At 33.8% G+C, this 13,760-nt stretch overlaps 1 protein-coding gene across 7 annotated transcripts in view; it reads left to right on the forward strand.

The window, feature by feature from the left end:
- Nucleotides 1–13,760, forward strand: part of FBXW7 (F-box and WD repeat domain containing 7) — a 225,305-nt gene that overhangs the window by 148,460 nt on the left and 63,085 nt on the right. The gene's annotated exons all lie outside the window — the stretch shown is intronic.

Genomic DNA, 13,760 nt, shown 5'->3' on the forward strand with positions numbered 1-13,760 from the left:
TTTTCAGAGGAGAAAATAAGGACATTTTCTCTTTAGCTACTATTTTTACTTTTTGTAAAGAAAGATTTGGTAGAACTCAATGAAACACATTGTTTACAGGTAGAAGGGAGCATGTAAGAGGATTCATGTGACAGAAGGGGCAATAATACATTCAAAGACTTAACCTTATCTTTTGAGTTTCTCTCCCTTAGATATGTTAATTTTAATATCTTAAATCGTTATCTCAAATTAGTACTATAATGAAGTGATAAATTGTAGTCTTGAGTTCTGACTTTTCCTGAGGAGATAGTCCTGTTGAATACTGATGACCTTCTATTCAATTTAAAATCATTGCTTTGTAAATGTATTCTTTAACTGGTAAAGTTATATTTTCTTTGTGTTTGTGGTGTTTTTTGTCTAGTTTTCTCAAAACGTTTATTGCTGTCTTTTTGACAGACATGAGCTTAAGTGGTTAAACACTGAGCTTGAATTCTGATCTTTTTGTTCAGGTGATGAAATTAGCTATTCATAGTATAATCTACTTGGTGAATGTTCTGTGGTCCAGAGTATAAAACAAGTAAAAAGAAGAGATCAGTATCTGGTTATGGTGAGAGACACTTGAATGGCTTCTTCCTTGAGGAGAGATATTAGATGCTATTGATGAAGACATTAAAGTATTTATTATCTTTTCAGCATGTATCTGGAGAAAACATTGCCTTATTAGTTAAAATTGAGTTCAGGTTAGCAATATGACTGCACCGAAAGAACTGCTATTTTTCTTCTAAGATGTGCCACAATTTTATATTAACTTTTGTGGGAATGGGAGGGAGAAATGTGTGACATTTAACATTACTATGCTAAATACCTGCATCCACTGTAAGGGCATTTCGTTTCTAAAAGGTTAATGCAAGAGGGGCAAGTGCAGAATTGAATGTGTGTGGTGTTTTACAAAGGTAAAAGATCACTTTGATTCCTTCAAAAGGCAGAAGGTTTGGGAAAATCAGGTTAGTATGAGTAGTAGAAACATTTCTAGAATCTCATTCACCTGTATTGTAAGTAGTTTCCATCAGTGATTCCTCGATCATACTGAAATGATTTTCAACCAGAGAACTTTCTTAAGCTCACTTCCCTATATCACAGTTTATAGGAGACACAAACTCAAGATATCATCAGGGTCAGAAAAGTAATTTAAGTTAATTTAATTGACTAAACATAAGACCCAGAGAGCCAGAGCATTTCTGAAGGGGGTTAATGTGAAAATTGCAATCCTAATATTGCCTTATTTTTCAATTTTTGAAAAGTCACTGGAATTCTGGAATTGTTAAGTTTTTTATAAGTTGGTGTTTTTCACCAGGTCCAAGTTTTTCAAAAGCATTTCTTAGGCTGGTTTGACCTATGGACCACCAATTTTTCACTAGACATGATACGAGGGAAAAGAGTGTGCTGTTCATCACTCATTGCATCATTAAAATAATTTGCATCAGTGTAGATCCATTAAGAGCATGAGGTTGTTTGGAGTAAAAGTACAGCATTTACATAGCCCATTAAGTGCCTTAACCAGTGACTTGAGGACTTTTTTCTTTATGAATTTAATGTACTAGTTTTAGGTGTTAAACTGCCAAATAAATTGGCCTCATTTCAAAGAAATGTGTATCCTAATTTCCACAGGTAATTTGAGATGGCCTATGTGTAGGAGAAACACATAGAATAAAATGATCAAATGTACATGAAAATTAGTACCAGGTAAAATACTGGAGTAGATTATGAAGACCAAGCCAGGAGAAAAGATGAGGAAAGAATTATGATGAAATGGAGTAAGGTTGGCCACTCATAAGGGCCTGTACCAGTATTCTTCAAGGTGTGACCCTATACTAGATGTGTCAGAAACATCTGGAGTGCTTACTAACGATGCAAGTTGCTGGGTTACATTTCAGAACTACTTAACCAAATCGCTTGGGTTGGGATGTGCATTTTTAATAAACTCCCATGATTCTAATACAGATTAAAGTTGGCAAAATACTGGCCGATAACCTTGTCTCTCTGTTTCGTTGTGATTAAAATGAAGAGGAGGATATGCTGGTCCTCTCTAAGAAAGAGAAAACAAGTCAGTCTCTCTCTCTCTCTCTCTCTCTCTCTCTCTCTCTCTCTCTCTCTCTCTCACGCGCACACACACACACACACACATGTAACCCCTTTTCCTAATATATAAAAGGAATTTCTCACATGGGGCTTCATGAGTGATTCAATAGACTGTGCCCTCAATAACATATCTATAACAAATACAAATGCTTATGAATAGCAGTAAGCAGAGACTGTGATCTCTGTAGTCACACTGTGAAGTTTTCAATTATTAGCTCTGTAACTTCGTGGCAATTTGACCTTGGGCAAACTGTTAACTTCTCTTGTAGAGTTATCTTAAGGATGATAGTAGCATCATCAGTAATACAGTGTTGAGAGGATTCAATGAGACAGTATACATAAAGTACTTAGAACAGTGGCTGGTAGATAGTAAGTCCTTAATGAGTATTAGGTATTATATTTCATAAGATTTATTATTGTCAGGTTACACGATCATACTAAAACTGACTAACTACTTCAGGCTAGATAACATGCTATGCAGAGTATTTTTATTTCCAAAGATACTTATCTCTTAGATACATTGAAACTATTCCACTGATTTTTGCCTAAATTATTGTGACTTTTAGCATTGAGTCCAGCTGTTTGATATTTATAAATTTTGCCCCTGCTAACCATGAAGCACTTTTGCTCTCTAACAGATTTTTTTTTCTCCTTCTAATTGGTTGTTAATGTTAACCCTAGAAGGAATTTGAAAGAGAACCTGAAAGTAAATTTTGGTGGTATTGGGGCTTTGGGTCCTCATGTGAAAATGTTCAGAAGAGGTGGAAATGCTAGTTCTATTCTATAATGATATGTGGGTGTTCTTGAACTGAATAGCTGGAACTAGAATAAATGCAAAAGAAGATTCTCTTTGGTACTTCTATAGAAATCCTATAATTAATTACTGCTTAATACTACAGAAATACCTAAATTTCTCGCAGTTAAGAGATGATTATAAACGAATGATAGCAGTCATTATGAATGGAAGAATAGTTTTCAGTCAGGTTGAAATTATTTCTATTTCGGATGCATTCTAGAGAGCACATTTTGTAAAATGTTGGTATAGCTACTAGCTGCATCTGATACAGAATGCTAACTTGATTCCTCCTAGTAGTAAGAATCCTTGGTAGCATCTTGCATGTAAACTTTAACTTCCAATTATATAAAAAGTAAATAGAAGAATGATGATTGTTTTTATAGATCACCAGGGCTAAAAATAGTGTATAAGATTATTATTGTTTGGTTGTTTGTTTTTTTTAAGCAAAGGATTTACTTTGTTCAAATGTACCATGTCCTGCTGTTCATTTGGTCTTTACCGATGCTGTTATTGAAAGTAGCTTCTCTGCTCTAGAAATCACAATTGCTTTTAGAAGCAGCTTGACTTTCAAAGTGAAAATGCTTTAATTTTCTGTTTTTGGTTGGTCTTAAGTGGAAATTTCTGGTTATTGAGATCAGATGCAAATAAGGAATGAAGTATGAAGAAAGCACTTGTGAATTTGTAAAATAAGTTATTCATTTGCTTAGTTCCAGATGTTGGTTTTATATGTCTACATTATAAATTTCGTTTTCAAGAATGAATTGTTTGTACTTTGCCAATATGCTGCCATCTGTCTTAGGGTCTAATGAGTGAAAACTTTAAATATGCTGAAGTGCATCCATAATGTTTATCACTTTCAGTTTCAGTTTTCAGGTTTATTTTGTAATACTCATTCACTCTGTTAACTGGTTCATAGAAGAGATTAAAATTTTAAGAGAATTCTTGTATATCATTTAGCTATCAATAATCTTATATTTAGTTTTTGTGTTTTTTCACTCCAGAACAGAGCAGAGATTGCAAATTGCTTATATAGTATTTTTTTAACACACTCAAATTTGTTGCCAATAATTGAAAATCTGGAGAGTTCACATAAAAATATTGATTTTTTTATTTTGCAGATGTGTAGTATCTGGCTTTACTAAGCTCATGTGTATACATAACAACTATCATTTGCAATTTTAAATGGGCTTTCCAGGTCTTAAACCTGACCTGTTTCCTTCATTTTGCTGCCTGCTCCTCTAGTCATTTGAGTTTGGTTTGAATAAAGACAAGCATGATTTTAGGAAATCCAAAAATAAGTTGAGTTTTCCTTTATTTGTCACATATCAAATTCTTTTGGATATACATTCATACCAGGGCAATGTGTAACAGTTTGTCAAGTTTATTATTAAAATAGCCAGAGACTTGCTTAACACCTCATTTCGAATTGGGTATCATCAAGGTGAGAATTTGTCACCAAAACTTTTGCCACCCTCCAAATACCCAAATTTTCATCCTGGATCCCCTGTTATCCTTTCCATTCTCATTTAGTTTTGAAGTTAACACTCTACTACGATAATATTTATCATATTACAACAGTAAACCAGTGTTCATGGTGCTCCTTGTATTATTGTAAGATGTTTCAGTTATCTGTTGTCACTTAACCAGTCATTACAAAGCTTTATAGATTATAACAAACAACAACTCATTTACTATTTTTTATTGTTCTTTTAGGTTATGAATTTGGGAGGGGCTCACTTGGGCATTGCTAATTCAGGGTTTCATTCAGATGGTGTCTACAGGGGAAATAAGAGTTTAGAACAGCTGGGGGCTGGCCAAGAATCTTTTTCTTGGGACACTTGGGTGGCTTAGCCAGTTAAGCATCCAACTTTGGCTCAGGTCATGATCTCATGGCTCGTGAGTTCGAGTCAGGCTCTATGCTGACAGCTTAGAGCCTGGAGCCTGCTTCGGATTCTGTGTCTCCCTCTTTCTCTGCCCCTCCCCTGCTCCTGCTCTGTCTCTCTGTCTCTCTGTCAAATAAATAAATAGACGTTTAAAAAATTAAAAAATAAAAAGGAATCTTTTTGTCTTCATATAGTCTCAGGACTTCTACATGTGTGGTCTTTTTACCTGGGCTATTTTAAGTTTCTTCACAGCATGGTGGCCTCAGGGCAATTAGGCTACTTAAAACAGGGCTACCATGTGAGTATCTCAGTAAGTAAGGTGGAAGCTGAATCTCTTAAGACTTATACTAGAAAGTCACATAATGTAACTTACACATTTTCTTTTGTTTTAAATAAACTTCACTTGTCAGTGGAATGCGTGTCAGAGTACATTGTAAGAAGAGCATGTAAGATGGGGGATATTGCAATGACCATCTTTGAAAAATACAGTCTGCTATAGGGGGATCATAATATCTTTGCTTTTATAACTGTTTCTTTTTTTCTTTTCATTTGGACTTCATAAAATTCAGGCTCATTAAAGCAGATTCCATATATAATATATGTGTCTTACACAATACTTTATTTCAGTTATCTAGAGCTCCGTTATCTGGCAAACTTACATACCTGAAACATGCAGTAAAACCTTGGATTGCAAGTAACTTGTTCTGTGAGTGTTCCACAAGATGAACAAACCTTTCTAATAAATTTTAACTTGATAAATGAGTGATGTCTTGCAATATGAGTAGTATGTGACGCCAAGCATCACATGATCACAGCTGAGCCAATGGTTCTTGAAATTCACTTTGATATATGGGTGCTTTGGATTACAAGCATGTTTCCAGAATGAGTTATGCTCACAAACCAAGGTTTCCTGTATCGTAAAAAGTAAAACTCCAAACAGCCCAATTATAAAGTACACAAGTAAGTTAGGCTTAACATTCTATAGAATGGAATATGCTTTAAAAAGAATTTTTTTTTTTAGTATTTATTTTTGACAAAGACAGAGTGCAAGTCGGGGAGGGGCAGAGAGACAGAATCCAAAGCCGATTCCAGGCTCTGAGCTGTCAGCACAGAGCCCAACATAGGGTTCACACCCACCAACCTCGAGATCATGACCTGAGCCAAAGTCAGATGCTTAACCAGTTGAGCCACCCAGGCAGGCACCCCAGAATAGAATATGTTTTTAATACAGAACATGAGTTTAGGAATTAGACATGCTAGGGTAAAAATCTCAACTCCACTGCCTTGCAGCTCTGTTGCCTCGAACAATTTTTTAAGCCCTTTGGAGCTTCAATTTCCTTGTCTATAAGATGTAGGATAATGATACTTCCCAGTCTTTTGTAATATTTAAGTGAAATATAACATGATCTACTAAGAACTCTGTCAGTGTTTAATTCTTCTCCCACATCACTGTATCAGTCTGAAAAAAATGCATCATATTTTCTAAGCCCTGTAGCCGTAAACTTCCTTTATATCTCCTATTGGTCTCTGATAGTCTCCTAGCATCCCTGGGCTTCCTGCTTCCATCCTGTGATCTTTGTTTTATGCATAACCAAGAATTACAGGGATGGAATTTTACTTTTAATCTTTCTTAATAACCAGTTAGTGTTTTATTTCCTGGGAAGAATGAAAACTTAGACTACAGTTTATTTTAAACTTCAGCTATAAAATTAATGTTAGTGTGTAATTTTGACAATGTAAAAGGCCAGTGGTATCAGCTGTCAGCCCATGCAGGAATGAGACCCTATATATGTCTTTTCTGTAGCTTAATTGTATACTTAAAGTATATTCTATGCTTAATGAATAATTCTATACTTAAACTTGATGTTAAAGTGAATATTGATAAATGAGTACTTTGTCAGTATTCACTGAATATTGGTAAATCTCACATGCTTTCATAGCATATTACTGAGAATTATATAAGTGAAATTGTGGAACTATGTTCATCTCAAAGTAATTGTTTTTTATTTATAATTGTGCCAAACTTAACAGTAAAATAAACATAGTTGTCTTCCCCCTCTGATTTTACTTTTTAAATTGTCAACACGGTCAAGTATCTTACGTTTCCATAGATTCAGCTCTTTATTTTTCATAGGATAAGTTTCTATAATGTGTTAAACCATCAATTTGGTGAACTTAACTACATTGGAGCTTAATATTTTCAAAGCTGTACTGAAAAACCACCTGCATGACATTATTATCATCATTACTATTAAAAGATTTATTAATATTATGCCCTTATTTATGACTCCCTGACCCACAGCACTCTTCAGAATTTTTTTTTAATGTTTTTTTTTTTTTTTTTTTTTTTTTTGAGAGAGAGAGAGGGAGAGAGAGAGAGAGAGGCAGGCAGAGAGATAGAGGGAGGCACAGAATCTGAATCAGGCTCCAGGCTCTGAGCTGTCAGCACAGAGCCCCGAAGCAGGGCTCGAACTGAGGAACTGCCAGATCAAGGCCTGAGCCAAAGTTGGATGCTTAACCGACTGAACCACCCAGGTGCCCCACTCTTCAGAATTTTTGTAGGAGAAATAAATAATTGATAAGTAATATTTAGTTTAACTGAAGGGTTAATGAACCTTTAATGCTTAAACTTATTCATAAAAGTAACTTAAATGACGTGTCTTCAAAAACCAATATTAGTTTTTGTCTTCTTTCTTACACCTAATTTTATTTTGAGGATTGTGGAAAATTAAGTTGCTTTAAATCACTTTGTCATCTCATGAGGCTTTTGCATGACTGAAATACCTGTAATTACTGAGTCATTTTTGTCATAGTTGACTTAAAGGTATAACTATAATAATCATCAACTGAATTCTTGGTGAGCAGCTGTGCAAGACCACTTTAACAGCTGGGGTTAACTCAGCACAGACTGTAAGAGTTAAACTTAATCATGAGGCAAGTTATATGTTAAAGTCATTAAGGACTTCATACTGGGCATTTCTGAAATACTTAAAAAATTTAATCCTATAGTTGGATTTTTGTTTTATCACAAATATTTCTTTAAATGTTTAATGAAAGAATGAGAAGTTTCATTTTAATATAACAAAGTTCTAAGACAAATATGGCAGTAAAATCCAAAGTTTGCTTGTTTAAAAAAAAAAAATATATATATTCTGATGTCACTAAGCTGCTATGGTAAGTAGGAAATAAAAAAATATATAAATTATTATGGTATAATATGGAACCAGAAAAATCTCAAAGATTATTTTTCTTGAATTTCATCTGATTACATCATGTAGCTTTTTTCCAGTGAAAATATTTTCTCATCATTATACAACACTAACATATATTCACAATAAAGGGATAGTTTTTAGAAGGTATACACAAATGAATTGTAGCAGTGAATTTTATCTAGATGTATTTTGTAACTATACTATTCACCAAACTATAATAAAGGAAGGCTCACCAAATTGACAATCCAACACTATTCCAAGAAGGCTCTATACGTGGTACCAACAGAACTGTAATATCCTCTTAAAACTGCAAGAGACTTCATTCTCAGTCATCTAGTCCAGCCTCCTCATTCTAGAAATCTGAAATCTGAGACTAGTTAAGAGACTTATGTAGGGTCACTGGTTAGTGGTGGAGCTGAAACTAGAACTTAAAATTCACCCAATGTTTTTTGGATACTGATACATTTCCCTGGAGTATCAACTGCAAGTAATTTGGCTGAGAGTTGATAGATGCAACAGTTTAGTCAAGAATAATTTAGTTGTAAATAAGTTCATGAATAGTTGGGTTTTTTTGAATCATGAAATTTCTAGTGTACCATGGGGATAGTTTTGTCATCATTTTGAAGGACTTGTCTGATCAGTTTTTCTATATTTTACTTTTTATAACTTTATTTTTAGCCAATCATTTAGAAATAACGGGAAAATTCCAGTAGAATTCAGAAACAACCTAAATGTCCAGCAGTCAGATCTTGGGTGTATAAATCAAAGCAGTTGTAATACTTTATGTAATCTGCTATTGTAGCATTTTTACTTTGACATTGTAAAGTATGTACATGATGCATACATAATGCTTTTATTTTGCAAATGTCTGATTGCCGGGTCACATTTTTATAACACTTGTATAAACTGCATGTGCTGTTTCAGAACTCAAGCTAATTTCTCTTACGTAGTTAGGGGCTGCCCTTGGTGCCCACGTAAAGAAAATTAGCAGGGAAATACGTTCAAGACACCCAGTGGATGCCTAAAACCCTGGATAGTATCAAACTCTGTAAATACTATGTTTTTCGTATGCAAACAGACTTATGATAAAGTTTAATGTATAAATTAGGCATAGTAAGAGATTACCAACAATAGCTAATAATAGAATAATTATAATAGTATACTAAAATCAAAGTTATGTGAATATGATCTCTCAATATTGTACTAACCCTTCTTCTTGTGATGGTGTAAGATGATAAAATGCTCATGTGATGAGATGAAGTGAGGTGAATGGTGTAGGCATTGTGGTGAAGCATTAGGTACTATTGACCTTTTGGCAATATGCCAGAAGAAAGATCATTTGCTTCAGGACCTCAATTGACCATGGTTAACTGAAATGCTGGATAAGGAAGGGACTGCTCCGTTAAATGTATACATGACTATCTCAAATATATTATCATTGGAAGTTGTAATCTTAGTTGAACACTTTGAGCATTTAAATGTCTTTTATAACTTTTTAAGGAGTCATTTTGAATGTTTTTAATTTTTATAAAATGTTTCTATTCATTTGACCTATGCCTTTTGTGAATAATAAAATTTTAAAGGGAATGCCATATATTTATATGTTTCTTGCATTCTAAATCTGATTGTATTTTTGTTTCTACAATTGAAGTAACAGTCTGTTGTTCAGATTTTTTTTTGTTTTTTTTTTTGCAGTTTTTACAAGCTTGACCATTCATTTATCATTAAGCAAAGAACTTAATTTCTTGATTTATCATTGTTTGCCTCTGTTTAAATTGCTCTCTTTTTACATAGATTGCTTAGACTAGGAAGACACTTTAACACTCTGGTATCTAAGGTGTTAGGAAAGATGGAAAAGAATGACTGACATACAGAGAATAATGTCTCATTCTGTATCCCTGAATACATCAATATGTTTTATAATACCATATTCTTGTCTCAAAAGGATCTTGAGTCTGATTTATTTCACTTTTATAGTGGTATAATATTTAGCATCTGGAATTTTTTCTGTTTCTACCAAAGTGTAAGTCAAGTCACTTGTTTAAATTCATAGAGGTAGTGAATGATACGGAGTTTAAATGATGTATGCTGATATTCTTCCTGCCAGAAGTTTTCGATATGAGACTTTGTAAACTCTTGGTATGAAATCATTCATACTTGTAGGTAAACTTATCTTCCAAGTGAGTTGTTTCAGCTGATTCAAGAATAGTTTATGAAAATGGAAAATCTTTAAGCTACTGTGGCCTTTGGTCAAGAGCAGTTAAATCCTAGCCTTCAATATAGTAATAAATGAAAGAAAAGGTAGAAATCCAGAATAAACAGCTGTAAATCTTTTTGTAGCTGTTGTAAGAGAACTGGAATGTATGGGACCGTAATACATTTTAGAAGTACCATATTGGTGATATTTGGTACACTAGCATTTATATATAATCATCTTTGACCAATAAAAACTTTTAGAAGAAAGAAAATCAGAAAGTGACGCGTGGGCAAAATACCTTACAGAGATCTTCTCTTTACCACAAGTTCCCTAATGTTGTATTGTTGGATGGATAGTCAGTGACATCTGGAATCTTAAAAGACATCACAGCTTCATTTTTAGGTAAAAATTTTGCCAGAATTATGGAAGCCTTTCTAAAACTTGTAGATGATTATGTTTTAAGATATTCTATCTTAAAGTTATTACAGATGGATTTTAGAATGTCTGTTTGCTTTCCTAGTGACTTTTAAAATTGAGACAGAATACAAAGCTCTATGTGATTTTTGATCCTAATGGAGTGGCGGTAGGTAGTGGTGGTGGTAGTGGTAGTTGTTGTCGTTGTCGTTGTCGTCGTCGTCGTCGTGGTCGTAATCGTAATGGAAGCTAACAGTACTGAACACTTACTAGATGTGAAGCATTGCTCTATGTGCTTCACTTACATTAACTAAGTCAATACTGGTATAAATCCTGGGAGGAGGTTTTATATAGATGAAACTGAGGCATAGAGTCATAAATTTAAGGTCAAACCACTCATAAGTAGTAGAACCTCAGGCTTTGGATTAAGGTAGTTTGGCTCTAGTATTGATGCTCCTACTTACTATATAGCATCTCGTTAATATTTGTTCATAACATCTTAAAAAGAGTCTGTCTTTTTGAAGAGTTGAGCTTGGGAGGAGAGTTAATAAATAAGAATATCTTAAGTGTTTTAAAAAATATGATTGACTTGGGGCACCTGGGTGGCTCGGCCAGTTAAGCGTCCGACTTCGGCTCAGGTCATGATATCACGGTCTGTGAGTTCGAGCCCCGCGTCGGGCTCTGTGCTGACTGCTCAGAGCCTGGAGCCTGTTTCAGATTCTGTGTCTCCCTCTCTCTCTGCCCCTCCCCTTTTCATTCTCTGTCTCTCTCTGTCTCAAAAATAAATAAACATTAAAAAAAATTTTTTTTAAAAATATGATTGAGACCAAGACTTTACTTTTTCTTGAACATATGGAACTAGGTGCATTTTAAAGTGTTAACAATTAGAGTTCTTCTATGCATGGTCTATAATTTCCCTCATTGTTTTTTTTTTTTTTTCTTCTGTATTTAAAATTTTGGTATTTTGAATGTTTTCATGCTGATTGAGAACATTACTTTAGAAGTACTGTTAACTTGAATCCCCCAAAATGATGAAACTTGGTAGTATATACTTTGGAAAATTAATACTCACTTTGCTCAGTTACTAGTAATATCTCTTTTTTACAGACATATATTGTAGCACATAGTTGGATTTAGTGTTTGGTTTGCTAGTGTTGCAATACTCTGTACTATCCAGTTGAGGGCAGCTATTTACTGATTTAAAAAAATGAGTTGAATTAAATGTCATTACTTTGTGTTCATCAAAACTTGGTTATCTAATGTAAAACACATTTAATATACAAATAGCCTTTACTACTCTTATCATCATAAATAATTTCTTAAAAATGAAAAACTAATATTCTGCTTCATAACAATTTCTGCCCTCTTACAAGCAGGAGAAAGAACACTGTTCATTTTAATTTTAATTTTCTTAGTCCAAATTTTTTTTTTAGTTCCAAATCTTTTTTTTTCTTTCTCCTTAGGATCAGACTCCAAGGAAATTAGAGAGCTTCATATTTTCCTTTAAGACTATCTACATGTAAATACATGTAACTGTAAAGTTCTTTGATTTTAAATCTTTAAAAAATTTAAAATATAAAAAAGTTTATATTTAAAGTTTTAAATATAAAAGTGAAAAATTTATAATTTTCATTATATTATCTCTGTTAATCAGTGGATTAAGTAAAAGTTAAGTTTGGAGTTGATCTGTTTGATTCATGTTTCTATGCAGAAGAATGTGTTAAACTTGTGGAATGCAGTATGTTCTTCTAATTTTTCTGCATTAAAATAACATATAGTTTAAATTATATCTTCTTTGTGGTTCAAAGAAAGGAATTTTGAAGGTTTAATTAAATAACTGATTTCAAAGGTAACACTGAGAATTTTTTTGAGAATAAAGAATGTCAGTATACATAAAATGATATATAATATTAACAAAGTGGATACTGATAGTAACTTGGAAAGGGGCATTCCATGGGAGCTACTGCATGCAACAAAGGGATTTTTCTGATAAGGAGTAAGATCATGTTATATTGGGGGAAAAAAAAGTCTTGTGTTAAGAAATAAAGTGAGCATCAGAAGAGGTGATAGGACTAGAATGAGGCTGGAGATATTTATCGCCCCCATTGGTGAGGCTGGAGACATGGTTATCTTAGATATCAGCCTCACCTTTTTTTTTTTTTTTTTTTTTTTTTTTGGCCATATCAAATTAACGATTCCCAGTACACTCTCTTCTATCCCTAGATCTCTGGGTTGGTTTTTTTTTTTTTTTTTTTGGGAGGGGGGCGGGGAGAGGGGTGATTATTGTTCTAAATTATTTACTTTTTTATTAAAATAATTTTTTTTGTTGTGGTTAAATATCCATGGCATAAAATTTACTATTTTGACCATGTTTGAGCATACGATTCACTGGCTTTAAATACATTCACAATGTTGGGCAGAACATCTCCATCTCTATCTCTAGAACATTTTAATCTTTTCCAACTGAAACTCTGTATCCATTAAAAACTCACTTTCTAGACCTTTCTTCCACTTGCTGCTGGCAACCACCATTCTACTTTCTGTCTCCATGAATTAACCATGCTAGGTACCTCATGTAAGTGGAATCATACAATATTTCTCCTTTTTAAACTGACTTATTTCACTTAACCATTATATCTTCAAGGTGCATGCATGTTGTAGCATATACCAGAGTCTCCTTCCTTTTTAAGGCTGAATAATATCCCATTGTATGTATGTACCACATTTTGTTTGCTCATTCATCTGTCAGTGGTTACTTGGGTTGCTTCCACCTGTTGGCTATTGTGAATATGTTGCGACGTATGAATACCTATTTGTGAGTCCCTGCTTTCAGTTCTCTTTTTGGGGGGGGGGGGGGTTTACCCAAAAGTGGAATTGCTGGATCATGTGGGAGTTTTTTGAGGAACTGATACACTATTTTCTACAGTAGCTACCTCCCACCAGCATTTACATTTTAAGTTCCCATCAACAGTAAACAGTGTTCCAATTTCTCTACACATGCTTGCTACCATTTCTTATGGTGTGTGTGTATATCTGTAGCCATCCTAATGGGTGTGTAGTAGTGGTTCATTCTGGCTTTGATTTGCTTTTCCCTAGGGGTTAGTGATATTGAACATCTTTACATGTGTTTATTGATCATT

This window comes from Panthera tigris, chromosome B1 (assembly GCF_018350195.1).
Source record: "Panthera tigris isolate Pti1 chromosome B1, P.tigris_Pti1_mat1.1, whole genome shotgun sequence".
NCBI lineage: Eukaryota > Metazoa > Chordata > Mammalia > Carnivora > Felidae > Panthera > Panthera tigris.